General features: G+C 38.5%; 2 protein-coding genes across 2 annotated transcripts in view; one reads left to right on the plus strand and one right to left on the minus strand.

The window, feature by feature from the left end:
- Positions 1-19,147, minus strand: part of CCDC91 (coiled-coil domain containing 91) — a 562,122-nt gene that overhangs the window by 430,146 nt on the left and 112,829 nt on the right. The window lies entirely within an intron of this gene.
- LOC136010716 (potassium voltage-gated channel subfamily KQT member 1-like) overlaps positions 1-19,147 on the plus strand; it is a 475,694-nt gene that overhangs the window by 74,455 nt on the left and 382,092 nt on the right. The gene's annotated exons all lie outside the window — the stretch shown is intronic.

The raw sequence follows: 19,147 nt of genomic DNA on the forward strand, positions 1-19,147 counted from the left end.
CAGAAACAACCTAAGAGCCTCTAACAAGACTGATAGGAGGCTGGTGAGATGCATTGAAAGGCAATTTCCTAGAATAATCCTGAGTGGGGAAACTATTTGTAAAACCCCAGATAGTGGGAAGGATGTAAGTAACCATAGAATCATAGAATAGTTATGATTGGAAAGGACCTTAAGATCATCAACTTCCAACCCCACTGCCATGGGCAGGGACACCTCACACTAAACCATCCCACCCAAGGCTATGTCCAACCTGGCCTTGAACACCGCCAGGGATGGAGCACTCACAACCTCCCTAGGCAACCCATTCCAGTGCCTCACCACCCTAACAGGAAAGAATTTCCTCCTTATATCCAATCTAAACTTCCCCTGTCTAAGTTTTAACCCATTACCCCTTGTCCTGTCACTACAGTCCCTGATGAAGAGTCCCTCCCCAGCATCCCTATAGGCCCCCTTCAGGTACTGGAAGGCTGCTATGAGGTCTCCACGCAGCCTTCTCTTCTCCAGGCTAAACAGCACCAACTTTCTCAGCCTATCTTCATACAGGAGGTGCTCCAGTCCCCTGATCATCCTTGTGGCCCTTCTCTGGACTTGTTCCAGCAGTTCCATGTCCTTTTTATGTTGAGGACACCAGAACTGCACACAATACTCCAGGTGAGGTCTCACAAGAGCAGAGTAGAGGGGCAGGATCACCTCCTTCGACCTGCTGGTCATGCTCCTTTTGATGCAGCCCATGATATGGTTGGTTTTCTGAGCTGCGAGCGCACACTGAAGCCGGCTCATGTTTATTTTCTCATTGACCAGCACCCCAAGTCCTCCTCTGCAGGGCTGCTCTGAATCTCTTCTTTGCCCAACCTGTAGCTGTGCCTGGGATTGCTCCGACCTAGGTGTAGGACCTTGCACTTGGCATGGTTAAACTTCATCAGGTTGGCATCAGCCCACCTCACAGGCATGTTGAGGTCCCTCTGGATGGCATCCCTTCCCTCCAGCATATCAACCGGACCACACGTCTTGGTGTCATCGGCAAACTTGCTGAGGGCGCACTCAATCCCACTGTCCATGTCAGCGACAAAGATGTTGAACAAGACCGGTCCCAACACCGATCCCTGAGGGACACCACTCGTTACCGGTCTCCAGCTGGACACTGGGCCTTTGACCACAACTCTTTGTGTGTGGCCGTCCAGCCAGTTCTTTATCGACCGAGTGGTCTACCTATCAAATTGATGTCTCTCCAATTTAGAGACAAGGATGTCATGTGGGACAGTGTTGAACGCTTTGCACAAGTTCAGGTAGATGACATCAACTGCTCTACCCTTGTCCATCAGTTCTGTAGCTCCATCATAGAAGGCCACCAAATTGGTCAGGCAGGATTTCCCCTTAGTGAGGCCATGCTGGCTGTCACCAAGCACCTTGTTGTTTTTCATGTGCCTTAGCATGCCTTCCAGGAGAATGTGCGCCAAGGTTTTGCCAGGCACAGAGGTGAGACTGACTGGTCTATAATTCCCTGGGTCTTCCATTTTCCCCTTCTTGAAAATGGGGGTTATATTTCCCTTTTTCCAGTCATCAGGAACTTCACCTGACTGCCATGATTTTTCAAATACGATGGCCAGTGGCTTAGCAACTTCATTCGCCAGCTCCTTCAGGACCTGCAGATGGATTTCATTGGGTTCCATGGACTTGTGCACGAATGAATGTGAATTGGCAGAGAGCAATCGTATCTGGGGTATACACAGGGGTATTTAGTGGTGTGTTAGTATGTGTTGGTAGCTAGGACAGAGGCAGAAGGCAGTTTACATGTAGAGTTTAATCACTCTTTCCTGTCTTGTCCTCATATGTACATAAACACAGGATCTGGGTTATGGCCTGGTAAATTATCTTAGGCCACTGCAAGAGGGATGAAAATTTGTTGGATGATACTTAACAAAATATTTACCATTGGTTCACTATTTAACTGAGAAATGTGTTCAGAGAGGTTTCTGAGCCTGGTGTTATCAAATAAGTCCATCAGTGGGTCAGATCATGGACTAGAGTGCAAGTTTTCTTCAATATGCAGTTGATATCAACTCGGAAGTGGCTGAGAGTGCTTTGGAAGATAGCCTGTGAGCCTTCTACAGAGGAAGCAATGCTCATGCAGTTGACTCCTGATTCATATTTCCCTGCTAATCCTGTATTTCAGTAATTTACTACAGTGCTCTGTTTCTACGCTTTTTTCATACCAAGTATGGAGGCACCTGCTTGACCTGATCTTTGATCTATTAATGAGCTGTTAATGGTACACAATACCAGTGTGGAACAGATAACCCCTTTGCTGCTTAGCACTGGGGGATGTGTTGAAGTCAAATGAGCCCATGTAGGCCGAGTCTGTTCTAGTGCAGCATAGCTCTGCAACACCTGTCCTTTTTTTAGGTCCTATGATCTAAATTATTTTTTGGGGAGGGGAGAACCAATTTGGGATTTAAGGCTTTCCTTTTTGTAGAGTGCTTGAACTCTGGTAAAGACTGTGATTTTCTAATTCTGTTCTAAGTAGTCAATTAATATTAAAAATTATAATGCAGATTGTGCATCAGAGAATAAGAAACTAATATGTAAATGGAGCTTGCCTGGAGAAATGGTCTATGAAACTTGCCTTTAAAAGTACAGATAAGTATGTGCTATGCAATTCAGATTTGTCTCATTACTCCCACTTTAAAATCTCATCTTTGTGTTATATGCTTCAGTGAGGTAGCAAGTCTAACTCCAGTGCAACCCTGAATACAGAATATGTGATGTAACATGCCACAGACCAAACTTCTAACAACAGTAATTTAATTTCAAAATGCAAGGTACATCTCTGTGTGATCCAGTGGATTATAAAAGGGAAAAGGGTGGGGGAACCACCCAATCAGCACGTAGGCCAGAGGTGTCATAGAGAGCAACTGCAGTGCTGTAGGCTGTGAGGTTTTCCATTACAGTTCCATAGTGACTGTATGGAAGTCAAGGTGTCTTTGAACTACCTCAGAGCCTTTTCACTGAAGGTAAGAAGCAGGTACTTAGTCTTATTAATGGGAATAAGGACAAGGTTTGGCATTTTCTCTCTTTTTTTTTTGGGGTGTGTGTGTGTACACTTTTTTCATAAAAAGCCAAGAATTGTCAGCTTTACCTCAAACTCTTTTCCACAAAACAACAACAACAACAACAAAACACACACACAAAAAAAAAAACCCAACAACAACAAAAACAGAGGTAGCTAGAGATGTTAAAATTAAAACAGAAGATAACGATAAAGCTCCAGCATATAGTAGTGGGCTCTTAGACAGCAACAGAAACCCTGTTTTGGTATTGAGGCTGTATGTAGAAGGCTTACCTTCTGTTGAGGAGGGGCTGCTGCATGATCCAGTGTTCCTGGATTCTGGCCCTAGCTCTGTTACTGATTTGCTATGTGACCTTGGGCAGACAATTAACTCACTGTGCTTCAGTTGCGTCATCTGTTAGATGAATACAAGTCTTGTCTCTGTCATAGAGAGATTGCAAGTCTTAATTGTTTATGAAGTGTTTTTAGACTGACACAGCATTACAGAAGTGAAGGATGCTATTAGTCAATGCAGTATTAAACATAGGCCTACATGTTTGTTTATTGTTAGCATAAACAAGGAGGAGTGGTAATCAAGAATGTCAGCTTTTGCAAGAAGAGAAGCTGTTTTTTGCAGAAAATGCAGTGAATGCTCTGTGGGGAAAACAAGATCTGATTTAATCCAGAATCATAAAGCTACTTTTTTAGCCACTAAAATGTGTTGTTTATGATGGGAATGACAAAACATTATTGTGGGAGATCAGGACATCATGTTAAAAAAAAACTATGGTGCTTTTAGCTGGTTCTACTTAAGTGGTATAGTAGCAAATATATTTTTACTATTTGTTAAAATATACTTTGCATCTTGAATGTGAGTTAATGTGCCTTGTGAAGCATGTATTTTATGTATTTTACCTTGTCTGTGTGCTGGGAAGCCTGAAAAGATTCCAGAATTAGAAGTAAAATAAACTGGTTCTTTGAGGGGATGGATGTGGGTGTGTGTATGTGTGTGTATATACATAAACACATATGTGTGTTCTCCTTTTTTTAGTTTTGCTCCCTGTTTAGATGCCCGGGTGTTAGCCACTCTTTAAACAGTTTTATTTTGCTTGATATGTCTCTTTACATATCATGCTGTTTGCAGTCTCATAGATGATGCTTGGAAAATAGTTGTGATATACAGGTATGCATGGTGTTCTTTCCAGATGTTTCCAGCTACAAATCCATGGGAATCTTTGCTTTTACTTTTGTGCTTTGGAAATGTTTCCATGCAACACCTGGAATAAGTGCTGTGCTGGAAAATATGGCCTGACAATTTGCCTAAAGATAAATGCGCAAAGGACTTTTACACCTTTCTATCAGTTTAATCCTATTAGGTGCTAAAAAACCCCCTGTATGTCCAAGTATAAATAGGAGGAGAGAAGTCTGAGAAATAAAACTTTGCTTCAACCTCTGTGCCTGGTAAAAATGGACACATTCCAGTTGATGATCTTTGGTTTTTGCAAGTAAAGGTTCAAGCAATCTTCAGAGGGGTAACTAGACATAGACAATTCCCACATTTAAAGGGCTCTTGTTTGCTGTTATATTGTAAATCATTGTACTTGAATAATTTCCTATTTATGCCTGCTGCATCTATTGCTGGCTAAGATTTTCCTTTCTGCTGTTCACATGAGTGCTATGTCTAAGAACATGAAATCAATGTACTTTTCTGTCCTCTTTGAAGTGGAGCAATGGGTCAGTACATTGATGCCAGTATTACATTGAGCCATTATCTGATCTAGTGATGCTAACATTTTTGGGGTTTTTTTATTTCTACTGAGTCCAGTAGAAAGTAGCATATATAATGAGAACGGCTGTGTTTTAGGGATGTATGTAATGTTTTGTTGTCATCATTGAACTTCTTCCATTAATTGTGATATGCATGAGATCTGACAGACTGAAAAGAATTAGTTTCTCTGAAGACTGTCCACAGTCTCTGTTAATCATGAAAACTTAGTAAAATGGGTGCTGCAGTATGTGTCTGCCAGTTAGAGGAAAGCAGAACTCTAAGAGTATTTTTCATGACTTTTGCAAAATAGAAAAGCAGCTGCTTGTCATTTACTTAACCTTGCTTGGGCTGAATATTAATCAGTAGAAAACATCTGGAACTGATTCCCCTTCAGTGTGGAGTGTCCAGTACTCTGCTGTGTGCATACAACTGGTGCACCTTTAGTTTGGAATACTTGGCTAAACACTCTTTTGCAATGTTGTTATCTTTTTGGAAAGAAAATAGAAAACAACAGTAATTTCCTAATGAGCAAACATTTGCAATGTTCTGTATAGGTTGCATTGTTCATTGATTTTGTGCAGCTGTTGTATGAAACATATTGATCGGAATTAATGAATTTCTAAGTGAGTAAGACTGCTTATTTGTATTGATTAAAATTGGGCCAAATTCTGAACTCTTTAGCATTGAACTACAACTGATGAAACAATTTGACCTTGTTACTTTTTTGATAGGATGTGATGTTGAATTCTGAGCAAACTTTGAGGATGTAAAAAAACAAACAAACAAAAAAAAAAAAAAACAAAAACCCACCTTCTGTCTATTATGTATGAGTTGTGCTTAAAATTCTTAGTCTTTCTTGCAGAATTAAGGTGTTGAAATTTTATAGCATGCTATTGATATTTGCTTTTCAGCTGATGGTTCTGTTAAAACTAAAGGAATCACTGAACTGAATAATAATACTGGATAAAATGCTAAACAGTGTTAGAAAGCCACTTGGTGGGAGATATGAGGGAAAAAACCTGATGCATTTAAACAATGTTTTGTGTGGACAATGAGTTCTCTCCTTATAAAAGAAGCTGAAAAAACTGGAACATATACTCTTTTTCAATATTAATCCTGTTCGCTTGCAGGAGAACATTTATATTTAAATGAACAACTTTGGAAACCGAAAGTGAATAATATATCCCTGGGGAAAGCTCTACCTTCTTAGTGGTCTCCTGCAGAGAAATTTGCAGCGACTATACCAGCTGATGTGACAATGATTTCTATGTGAATTCCTCTGGGATAGGGCCCAGAGAGGGTATAGGGAAGGGTGATCAATCACTCTGGATATCCCTTCCTCTCTGCTTTGCCTCCTCTGTTAGGGCATTCTCTTGGTTTGTATTCCATGCTAATGTGGGTAAGACTTGTATATAGTGTCCTCCTGTCTTCTATTATGACTAATGTGGTCGGTATTACCCAACTCAGCAGAAACGTGCCCAGCTTGGAAATATAAAGTGATGCTGATGTCTTACAATTGTATATTAATCATATATTATTTCTGCATTAAGCATCTTCCATCATTGTCAATCAAGGAAAAAAAATCCTGGGTTTCCTCTTTTTTGTTCTTATTATGGTCTGACATATGTGGTCTCACCAGCACAAGAATTGTGTGTAGATGGCATGGACTTAAACTCCTCTCTAAAAAGAGAATGATGTGGGTTTTTTTTCATCTTTGAATATGGTGAATTATGAGCAAAGCATCTGTAAAACAATTCTGATAACTAATTCCAGGAATTCTGGCTTTCACACAACCTGGTACTGAATGTTCCTCATAGGTATGTAAACTGTGACCATGTTCTGGCCCTTTGGATCCATTCATATTCCTTTAAGTGTTATATTTTGCTGAGTTCTCAGAATTCGATTCCAGTTGTCAGGAAAAAAAAAAAAAAAAAAAAAGCACAGCATAATGCCAGTATTTGTTGCTAGTTTGCTAGTGGCTTTTTCATTTTGTTTTTAATGGGGTGAATCAGACCGTGGCAATGGGATACTCTAGACCTGGTTGTACTAACTCAATTAAGATCCATTTCAGGTCAGGTTGACCTGAATCTATCTTAGATTAGTTTGTGCTGAGTGAGCCATCATGAAGCAAGTGTGTGCTGGCAACCTGAGATAGAAGTCTACAAGTTCCTCTTGCTCTTTGTTTGAAGGGCCCAGATTGGCTGCTGTTTCAGTAAAAGAGAGAATGCACCTATGTTTTGGTGTAAGTGGGGGCCCAGAAAACGTAAGGTTCACAGAGATTAATTCAGACAACCTGATGAGCAGAAAATGTGTGCAATAGTGCATGCAAACTTGTCTTAGCATAATAGAATATTAGTGTTATGTAGGATTTTTCCTTTTGTTGCTGCAGAAATGGTATCTCCAGTTTCTGTGGTTGCACTGTTTTTAATAAGGCAAAATTACAGTCATAAAACAGTAGGCCTATTCATATGTCATACGAATGACATCAATTTTAGCTGATAGAGATCTAGTTGGATAAGATAGTGATGGCTTTTACAGGGATTTACTATGCTTGGTAAAGATCCTCAATTTACATTATTTGCTATCTTCTGCTTAAGTCTTCTTAAAGGGGTAAAGATGCTTGCTAGATAAAGAAATGCATTAGTATATCCCAAACAGACTAGCTGGAGTGGAAACAGCCTGGAGAGGAATACTTCTTGAACTTCACTTACAAATGGAGAGCAAGTTGAGGTCTATAAAGTCTGTGTCAGTAGTAATTTTGAAAAAGAAAATATTCATCTGAACAAGTTTACTGTTTTTTATTTTAAAACATTTAATTCAGAATAAGGCTTATTAAAGAGAGCTTTAATGCTCTCTACCTCTTTCATTTCCATATCTCCCCTCTCCAGCACTAAACGGATCTTAATAAGTTTCCGTTCCTCCATCCCTCCCTCCCTCCCTTCGCTTAGATGCTGCTGTGACTGGGTCATGCATTTCTTCTCTGTTTGAGATTGAATTATCCAAGAGACTTTTCCAATGTCTATCTTGTTAGCTTCTCTGCCAAACATCTGAAGAAACCATGCTGCAGTGAGATAGGGCATCCTAAATTTTTACACCTTCACTTGCGTAGTGTGAATTTGTCTCAACTCAGAGGCTGAAATAAGGTGGATTTTTCCATGAGACTCTCTCCAAAGGAATCAATCTTAGCCATGAAAAAAATAAGGTTTTGTTGTATAAAGGCTCTCTTCAGTTTCAGTGATGTATCTAAGTAGCTGCTTTTGCAACTGACCAACTACTCCAGGGTAAATAATGCTGCTGAATTTTGTCTCCATGGTGCCAGCTTTCATTTAACCTGTTGAACTGCAAGTAACTGAGTATGTTGTGCTGACTGCCACTCTATAAGGACCTCAGAGTGCATCAGGAGAGCACTAATGTTTCAATCGTGAGTCTCTTGTAGTTTTAGATGAGCGATGGTTAGATCTGGGCCTAAAAGAAGCAGGTCCTTGTCAAGGAGGTGTTTCTGTGCCATGTTAACAAAGATCACCATTATAATAACCTTTGCAAAGCCAGAAGTGGTCAGTACTTTGAACCAAGCAGAAACATCTTCCCTTAATTTGTGACTTCAATATAATTTAAACCTGTTCCTCAGATGGGAAAAAGGACCACGCCCAAATCTGGATGAGAGAATACTATTGCACTTGTAGTTTGAAAGCCAAGTCATAAGAAAACCATAGTCAATGCTCAGAACAAGGAAGTAACTGCATCAATGCATTGCATCAATGAAAAAGGGGGTTGGAGGAAGGGGAGATGAGGAACAAGATGTTAATTTTTCTCTATTGGTCTGAAAGCCCTGTGTACAACAGCCAGTAGCCTTTAGGATGCCAAGAGTCCAAATAGCAGTGAAAATCATGGGTCTAATGCTTCAGGATTGTAAAAAGGTTGTCACATTATCCTCTCAAAAAGAAGTAATTTGCCTCTTGGGTTATGCCTTTGTTATTTCCAGGGTCTGTAATACCTTCCTCTAAAGGTTTATTGAAATAAAATTTATTTTACTTATATCCTAACTTTCTAGGGTTGTGACGTGGTGCTTCACTAATGTTGCATATTTTCCCAATAGTAAAATTAACAGTGTTTTGAGACTACTGTATGAACTATCCGTTCACCGGGGAAGTGCACGTTCAGATCTGTACTAAAGTCAGTGTAAACAAATTTTGATGTATTCTCAACTCTGTGCGAGCAAATTTACTGAATGAGACCCATCAAGAGTTCTTGGATACCACGTCAGACTTGGAAAGTCCCACAGCTGCAAACCCCAGGGAGTCTTCTGTGAAGCTAGCACTGTATATTTGTCCTGTCCTTGTGCATCTGCTCTTCACCTCTGTTGGAGACAAGGCAGTACATAATACAGTTCTTTGTCCTGATCTGTTATCTGATATTAGGAAAATCCAGCTGTTTCTTCCGTTTCAGCAGTTATTCAAAAGTGCAAACCATTCCAGGATGGTACATATATGATTGCATTTGAATGACCATGGAATCTTGCTACCCCTCCAGTTAATTACCATAAATATATGTAGCGAATCATCCATTTTGTCCAGATTTAATGGATGAAACAAAATGGCTATCACTTGAAACCATTGCTGAATGAACACTTGAAGTCTTAAACATTTTTTTATGTAACCTGTGTATCTGGTTTTTGCCAAAGGCAAAGGGAAAGGCAGGGTTACTTGTTCTCTTCTAACCTAGTTTTTGAATGCAGTAGGAATTGTTTTGGAACAAAGTGCCTTTACTTGTTTTCAAAACCCAACCTCCTTTTGGCAGGGAGCTAGCAGTCAGGTTGAGAGTACAAACTCAAGTCAGGGAGTATTCTGCAAGGATAGTCTGTGGTTTGTGTGTCAACAGATAGCAGAACTTCTTTAGTTGGCCAGTGACAGGAAGGAGAGTGTCCTGATCATATTTGTAATTTGTGTCCTTTTGACACTGTGTCTGAAACCATAATACATGATCAATTTACATTGATCATTACAAAACAAATTATGCTTGCATTTTTAGTTTAAAATAATTAACTGATTGGAAATCAAGATGATATTGAAGTGTTTTTTCCCTGCTGTCTCTGCTGGGGTTCAATATCTGTAGCTATGTGTATATATAAAAATGTCAACTCTGATAAATCATGAGATTAATGACATTAAGATTGATAATTAAGCCATATCACTTTCAGACATAGCAGAGATTACCTCAGTAATGTGGCTTAAAGGACCACAGATGGAACCAAAGCCTTGTAATGGGACTGATAGGGTAAGAGAATACATACCTGTTATGGTTTGTATATCTACAAATATCTTCTCTAAAGATGCTGATCCCAGCCAAGTCACTCCTCAGACTGAGCATTCATCCAGATTTCTCTTTGAAATTGGTAGCATCTACAGTACTAACTGCTGTATTCAGCAATCTTGGCACTAGCAGTATCTCTCAGTTCTCTGCTTTTGAGGGCTTCATTGCACATCTCTTCAAGAGGAATGCTATTTTTCTCCATGTAGATGCATTTTACGGGGAGAGTGGGCCAGTGAAACTGGGAAGTGCAAGGTGTGCTCTAAGAGTAAGCTTTTTTCACCCTCTTGCATGAAGGTCCTTTGGTGGAAGGAAAGGCAAGACATGCAGCAGACCTGTGTGTCACATTACATCTGTCAGCGTGGTTCTTGCTGTGATTTTTCAAACAAAATCATGGCCTGTTGCCAGAGGAGAATCAAGGTCACCCTAAAAGCTGCGGGACAGATTCGAATGTGTTTCCACAATGTCATCAGTAAGGAAAGACTTTAGGACTCTGACTTAGGGCATATGTCAGCTTAGAATTGTATCTCAGTTATAAATGTCATTGTCCCCTTGTCATGTAAGTTTTTGGTTGCTATTGGGAGTGTGGAATACTAGCTATGCTAGGTCTTCTGAAGCTAATAACTCCAGAGTACAGCCATAAGAGTGTATTTCTGAAATACATAGAATTTAATTTTAAATAAAACATGTTCAGTTAGTTTGCAGCATTTTTAGGGAGATAACTTATGAGGAGGGTTGTGTTTATAAGATGTTAGAGTTCAAATTCTATGATTGAAGATGTCAGTCAGAATTTTTCATAATATTGAGTATACATAATAGTGGCTATTTTGAATTCCTTTTTTAATAGTTGTAACTTAGACATTTACTCAAATTACTGCCCTGTCTAGAATATTTTATCATTCAACATTTAGCAAATAAGTATTCAGAGCAAATTTATTTGAAATAGGAAAGAACACTCCCATGAAATGTAGTATCTTTTCACCTGGAATATACAAGATAACAACCAGAGATTTAGCTGGGAATAGTTTTGACTTAGTGCAGTCAATAGCTACAAATTATTTCACTGAACTTGCTTTGATTTTTAGGACAAATAAGGCAACTATTTCCTCTAGTGTTAAGATTTACTGTAGTTTACAACATTTTATTCTGGTCAGTGTGGAATAAGCAGATTGGTAATAATGTTGTATATCTTGAATTTGTGATTAACTGCTAGTCAATGGGGAATTGTTCTACAAGGATTCATTTGTGTGATGCAAAGAACTGCATTAGATGAGCAAATAATTGTGTCATATTTCACTGTAATTACAATAATTGGGTTTTGTGTTCTTGTGAGTCAAAACACTGACAACAATTCAGAAGATGTTTCTAATTTTATTTTTCACTGCAGTTTGTATACTTTGAGCATTAAGAGGCATGAAAAATAAAAATGTTTTCAGACTGGTTTATTTTCTTTAATAGCCATACTAAAACTGTACTTCCTTTTTAAAATAAACATTTTTACTATAATGGCAGTTCTGAATCCCATAATGGAAAGTAACTTTATATATTTATATTACATGATACATTCCCTATGTGTAATTCTAAGAGTTTGTATGTGTTGAGCTCTCCCTGCAGAGCTAACAAGCTGCCAAATTACATTTCACTGACTACTAATTTTTTCATTTTAAAGTTAAGTTCTTGTTCTGTAAAAAGGTGGGGGGGATGGGGGAGACAAGCAGTGGAGAAGGATCGCTTTTAAAGCTATTTTTGTCTTATTTTGCTTTGTGTGTCTGCTGTGCAACTCACTCTGTTGGTTTCTTTGAATGCTGCTCTTCCACAACAAACCAGGAAAATCTGTTTACCAACCTCTTTGCCAGACTTTACCTGTTATTACCATCCGTATCAACTGCACACATTTAACTGAGTTTGGAAGCCTGCTTTTTTTGTGTGTGTGATTAGTAGAAAGCTTAGTGCTTTCATACCAATAAGGGTATTACTTTTTTTTCAGGAGCAGAGCCCAAGAGAGAAGAAAAGTTAAACCAAAGATGTCAGTGTTCACTTCTCTATTCACATAGAAACCTCGGAAAGGTTTCTACCTGAGATACACACGGATAAACCCTGTATCTTAAGAGATGGGAAATTTTTATGGATGGTTCTGCTTGAGAATAAGAAACCTCTCTAAGGTTCAGTTACAGGCTGCCTGTTTCTCTGGCGTTCTTATTTTTTGTGTCTTCTAGTCTGTTTGGCTCAGTAAGATGCAGGAAAAAGGTCCATAAAGGTAAATTTTGTTGTAACAAGTAGAGGCTCTAAGGGCATGTTGTGCATGCACATGGAAAAACGCTGGCAGAGTTGTATGTACTCCTGAAATGCTGTATCATTTCTCCTCGGAAAGGCAGGTCAGAAGGAAGCATCCAGGCAGCATGCTACGTACCTAGCTATGTAGCATAAATATTCAACTTACTGTCCAGTGTGCAGTGTGACTAACTGATGATGGCAGAATGACCACAGCTCACTCACAGCTAGCTGTGTTTAGCACTGTTTAAAAAAAATAATAATAAAAAATATTTATTTTGGAACAAATTTTAGTTTGTTATTTTGACAAGGAACTGGAAACACCTTCCTCTAGCTTTCTGTTCTGGGCATTTCCATGAGGAAAGCTGAAAACCAGTCATGAGCATAATAATACAATAATTGCTATCTGAACAGATAGTGAGTGGCACCAACACTGCATGCTTCTCTACTATACTCCATTAATCTCTAATTCTCTTCTGACAGGTCATATCTGTGTATGAGGAGGTACTTACAACTCCTTGTGCAGCTGGTTTCTGCCCACTTTTCTGAATCTATCAACAAACCTGTTAATCTATCAATTAAACCAGTTAATGCCAAACATTACACAGGTTCAGTGGTATGGACATTTCCTCACTCTACGAGTTACTTCATACAAAATATTCAGCTAAATATTCTAAGCCAGTATGTTTTATTTAAAGAAGTTGATTTTGTGCTGAGGGTACTTTTTCTTCAGTAGACCAATATTCATGATGCTGGAGAATTATTTTTTTATTATTTTTTTTTTTTTTGTGTGTGAATCTGTTGCATCCTTTTCTGCTAGGTCTTGCAAGGATATTCAGGCAGTTGGATAGGTAGCCGCATTTTCATATGCAGTCAGAAGTATGTTTCATTGTTCTCTTTCTGCATGTTTTCCAGTACTTGCATGCCTTTGTGATTTTGAATTATGTGTTGGTATTCATTTACATCTCCATGCTGTCCCATTAGACATGTTGTGAGTGATTGTGGTTCCATGGGGTGTAAGGCAGTATGTAATATGGCCTGCAGGCTTATCTAAACAAAAGAATGTACAACAAATAAAGTCAGCATTAGTGCATTTTGAGTGCTGATTGTTTCAAATCAGATACACAGGAAACCAGATGTTGAAGTTTATCTAAAACACTTGCAGCCAAACATGTAACTACGTACAGCAACAGTAGTGCATGTCACTTTATGCATATACTTAGCAATATGTTTGCAGCAAATTCAAGCTTATTCTAATTCCTCAATTCACTTTTTTAGATGCTCTTTTATTTCTGTTCTGCCAGCAAACCACTCTTTAATTAATTTTGGTCTGCTCCTGCAGGTCCCCTGTAAACAAAATCAGATTCAGGGGGAATGTACAAGAAATACAGTATCAGCCATGTTTCTCATGACAATAAATTTAGATTCCTAAAATTAGGTACATAAAGTGGCTTGTCTTTTTAAACTGTACTGGGCACTTATAACTCCTAGAGTTGTGTGTGGAACAGTCTGTGTATTTGGCATTTGCAGATGACCTTCATTTCAGTACCTAGTCAGGATTTAAGATCACAGCTTCAGATGCTCAAATTTTTAACGCAGGAAACTAAAATAAAAATAGCTCTTTCTTGTTTAGTCCTGTGTACACTCCTGACTCTTTAATTCTAGAACAGTAATAAAGAAAAGCTCTTATAATATAACTTTCATAAAGAAGTTATTCAGTCTGTGGTAATGACATGTTTTGCCATATTCTTCCAGTATTACTGCTCAGATGAGGTTGAATACCATTTGTCTGCTGAAATGAATAACAATAGCAAGTTAAAGAGGTTTTTAAACGCAGGCTGGTGATCAAGTGTCAGACATTTATAGGTGCTTTGGATTTCGTAAGCCATTTTCTTTTTCTGAGGATATTAAGGATTTGGAAATGTCTCAGTCTAGGCCCCAAACCGGTTGCCTCTCTAAACAGCTTTAAAAATACTGCAGTTTGAGCAGTGAGGTGGTATGAGTTCTTGCCACAAGAGAGAAGACAAGAAATAAATAATGCTCTGATATGACAAGTAGTTCCTCCCTGTAGAAAAAGGATGCATACTCATCCTATGGATTTTCTGTCAAGGTATAGCCTTATGTATAATGTTAAATCTTATGTTTACTTAATAGATGTTTGTTACATTGAGTAATGGAGCCTGGTGTTATGAGAGAGTGTGTTTTAACATCTTCTGATCTGAAGGTGATAAAAAGACAGTGGCACTGAAGGAGTTTAATTTTGGTCCCTTAACCTTTTTCCTTTTTTTTTTTTTAAATAAAGTTCTGTTTTAAACAAGTGACTTTCATCAGTGTTCTCTACACATTAATCTTTTCACTGTGTTGAACACTGATATAGCTTCCCTTTTGTGTCCTATCTGGCCTTTATCCAGCCCCGTATTTTTACATGAGCTCTACGGTTTTCCTGGTCATCCTTATCCCTCCGCTCTTATGAGCTCTCCCTTGCCACCAGCTATTTGGCACTGTCTTACACAATCTATTACTTAACAATCTGAGGAATAAATAGTGTGCATAACATAAAAAGGACATGGAAATGTTGGAACAAGTCCAGAGGAGGGCCACGAGGATGATCAGGGGACTGGAGCACCTCCCGTATGAAGATAGGCTGAGAAAGTTGGGGCTGTTCAGCCTGGAGAAGAGAAGGCTGTGTGGAGACCTCACAGCAGCCTTCCAGTATCTGAAGGGGGCCTATAGGGATGCTGGGAATGGACTGTTCATTAGGGACTGTAGTGATAAGACAAGGGGTAATGGGTTAAAACTTAGACAGGGGAAGTTTAGATTGGATATAAGGAAGAAATTCTTTACTGTGAGGGTGATGAGGCACTGGAATGGGTTGCCCAGGGAGGCTGTGAATGCTCCATCCCTGTCAGTGTTCAAGGTCAGGTTGGACAGAGCCTTGGGTGACATGGTTTAGTGGGTGATGTCCCTGCCCATGGCAGTGGGGTTGGAACTTGATGATCTTAAGATCCTTTCCAACCGTAACTATTCTATGATTCTATGATTCATGTGACAGAAACTGTTTTATATTAAACTGCCTCAAATATACTGTCTGTTTCTATCCATGTGCCCATTTAATTTGCCATGTATCTTCTTGCCTTCCAGTTCTTTGGTGTTTGTGTTCCTAGGAGTAGCAACTTCAGGTACCTTTAATATAACATAAGCAGACACTAAAATTCTTTGCACACTTGTAAAGTGGGCTGTGTATGCATGGTATGAATAATCTTTAAATTTCTGTTTGGAGTATTTTGGTGAATATTAACAAACCTCCTAATAAAAACAGTAAGTTGGAAGTATTTGCAATAGGAGAGGCCTGCTTTTTCTTTCACCGTTTTTATCTGAGAATAGTGCAAAATTTTCCTGATTATTTTGTCCTGGTATTAGGCATTGCCTGTTTGAGGATGACCATGGTAATAGGAACCATGTGTAATCGTATTTTCTGCTGCAGTTGTAAATTGGGTGTTCATTTTTTCCCCACACTACAAAGACAGAAGTTACTGTGATACACATAAGGAATCTACGGTTAGATAAAGCAAAACAGGATTAAAAATATCTCTGGGTTACATTTTGATGTAACCCAGAGATGTGTTTATTACGTGTTCTCACCATTTTAGAAACTGGCACTGAAGGAAAAAAATAGAGATATATGAAATTCAGCTTTCCTTTTGTTGTTTCTTTTAATGAGTTGACCTGTTTCATGGCATTCACTGGTATTTGTTGTACTGTGGTAGATACCGTTCTGTATTTTTAACTTGCTGCTTCCAGTTGTTCTTGTTTATAAAACATTTTATATTTATAACCAAACAGGCACAGATTCTAAATATTGTGAGTAGCAGCACATGGAAAGGAAGGACGGCTTTTCTTTCCCCTTAATATTTCTTTGCCTTCCCTCCTTGCTAATCTTCAACAACAAGAATTAAACATTTCTTTCCATAAATTCATTTTGGAAGAGGAAAGCTTATTAAAATAAATATAGAGAGGGAAGATATAGATGTTTTGGCGTAAGCTGCAGCTGTTACAAACTTACCATATGTAGTAGCTGGACCTTAAAACTGAGTTTTATTTCTGGAAAGTATCACTGCCGTGTGTATTTCAAATGTATTTTAATGCTTCACATTTCCTTAAAATGAAAGCATTATCCTGAGTGATTCTAGTGAATTACTTTATTTCTCAGAAGCTCATGGCTTCTTGACATTCAAAAAATCTTATTCTTTTTTTGTGGTTTTTAGGATTTTTTTATTCATGACAGAACATTGCTATCTAAATGAATTTTGGAATTTCACTCAGGGAAAGTGACAGTTACTTACAGAAACCGAGTTGGTTCCAGAAAGAGTGTTTCAAATAAGATAACTGCTTACCACTCTAAGTCACCTTAAGGACAGAAAAGATTTAGAACATTGGACATTTTACTTGCATTTGCCATTCACATTAATGTTTGGATGTGTGAACTAGAAAACATTAATAATGGGTTAGTATTTTAAAGCAGGACCACACAGAATTAATGGGTGATAAAAGCATAAAGTCATTTAGTATTAAGTAACTTCTTTATTGCAAGGATTCTCTTGTATGGCTTAATATTAACAAATATTAACAGGTATTCTCTTGTGATGGCTTAATGTTTCACAAAACAGGAATCTGAACTGATTCTGAATTGAAGGAAGCGGCTCTGAGAGTAGCGGGGAATCTTACAATATCACCACCTAAATATTATGAGCCTCAGAGATGTTATTTCTGCTTTAACTTGATATTTAGGAGCAACATTTCTAGGAGAAGCTGTGTTTTCTTTTAATGTAAATAGTATAAGCTAGAGACAGGTTTTTGAGACAAATCTAGTCTGTAACCAAACTGGCAAAAACTGTTTTATCCACAGATCTTACCATGGAAATTGTAGGAGGGGAGAGGAGAAGCATGGGGGGCAGTCTTTGAGACATGATTCATCTACTTAGTTTTATGGAGTTGAAGAGTGCACATCTTCAGTTCAACTAATAAAATTAACTATGGAGTGTATGTTACAGAACTCCTGTTTGTATTAAGTGCATAACCACATCATTGTCTTTTTCATAATGCTTGTAGTAATTAAATGTGTGTTTACTACTTGTGGGATGAGACTGTCACAGGTAATCATGTGACTGTCACAGCTAATCATAGCAGTCTTCACCAAACAGAAAATTTACATGCTTTTACCCTACCTAAAGAGGGAACAGAAGCTTTCCCTGCTGGTGTAGGTAACCAAGCACAGCTTGAGGTTATTAAACCCAGGATTACATTCTACATGTCTCTGCAGCAGGTCCATGATCAGAGAAGCAGGGGTTTGAGGTGCATCCTGCTGTAACAGCAGAGCTGCTCTTCAGTGCTCAGCACAGCACGCACAAAAGGCAATAATGAGAAAGTGAATGTTTCCAAACCAGCATGCTGCTGTTGTTCCTGTTTTCTCATAACTGTCATGTTATGGAGCAAAGACCCATTGTAGTAGTGAACACTTCTCAGAAAAGGAATTAGCAAGACAAATGCAAATTATGTTTTCGTGGTTTTTTTAAGAGACTGTGGATGCAGACCACAGACAGCAGTGTGATGAGAGAGATGAGCTTGATAAGGCAATGTGGACCAACCTTTTGAAATGACAGAAAATACAGTCCTACTTCTTATCATGACAAACACATTACAGCAATTTTGATATCTATCCTGTGCTATAAAGGATGCAGTTCCCCATGAATTAGCTAGATCTTCAAATTTTTTATTGTGTATTTGTCCAGTGTGTATTAGGAATTTAAAGCAATGCTATGTTTTCCTTTTCGTTTGATTATGCCTTACATGGACACAGTGATTTAATTCTGTCTTTGGCCAACTCAAATTCTGCTAAGTTTCTATGAGGAAAACCTTACTGAAGTTGAAGCCAAAATTCTCCCAGTTTAATATTTTAGTTGTGATCATGTGCAATGTTGCTTCTTTAGACACTGAAGGGAAGCCTATTCCTAAATCTGCTCCCAAAGCAGGGCTTCAAATATTGTATCTATGTACCTCAAGACTTTGTCCAGAAATAAGGTTGCATACTTCTCTTACAGAAATGTCTTTTCAGAACAAGTGCAGAACTGGCAGGTCTCACAAAATAAAGCTCCTCTAGAGCAACCACAGTGTTTCAGTAGAGCTGGAAATGCACAGAAGATCATGTTCTAGGTGCCAGGAAGATTTGGGTTTCCCCTACAAACATAATTTAGTTGTGACTGAATGCAACAGATGTAAATAAAATACCTTTGTCGTTGTATGTCTTTTAGCAGTGTTCAGTTATGCCATTTTATAATTATATTCCATAGACTTCATTTTCATTCCTTCCCATTCGTGCTATGGCTCTTTCAGTAATGTCTGATTGTGTCCAGTAGTGTCTGATGTCACTATGCTTTTCAGTATTTACCTTTAATGTAGTCTAGACAAAGTGGTGCTCTAGAATTAGCTTGAGATTTCAACAATTTAGCTTTCTGGGAGGCAAGCTTTCTCATTTCTGCCATGTGGTTTGCTTTTTCTTCTTACCCAGCACTGTTTATGCAAGTGACACTACTTAGTCTTTCACTTGTGTTGTTTGGTATTTAGTGATACCCTCTGCCCCTCCCCCCCTCCCCCCCAAGTTTGTCTTTATTTTTCTCCCTTGAATATATATGTATCATCCTATGCATTTTACAAGTTAGACTCTGACAGCTCATAGATGTATGTGCCAAGCTTTCAAG

Source organism: Lathamus discolor, chromosome 1, assembly GCF_037157495.1.
Source record: "Lathamus discolor isolate bLatDis1 chromosome 1, bLatDis1.hap1, whole genome shotgun sequence".
Taxonomy (NCBI): Eukaryota; Metazoa; Chordata; class Aves; order Psittaciformes; family Psittacidae; genus Lathamus; species Lathamus discolor.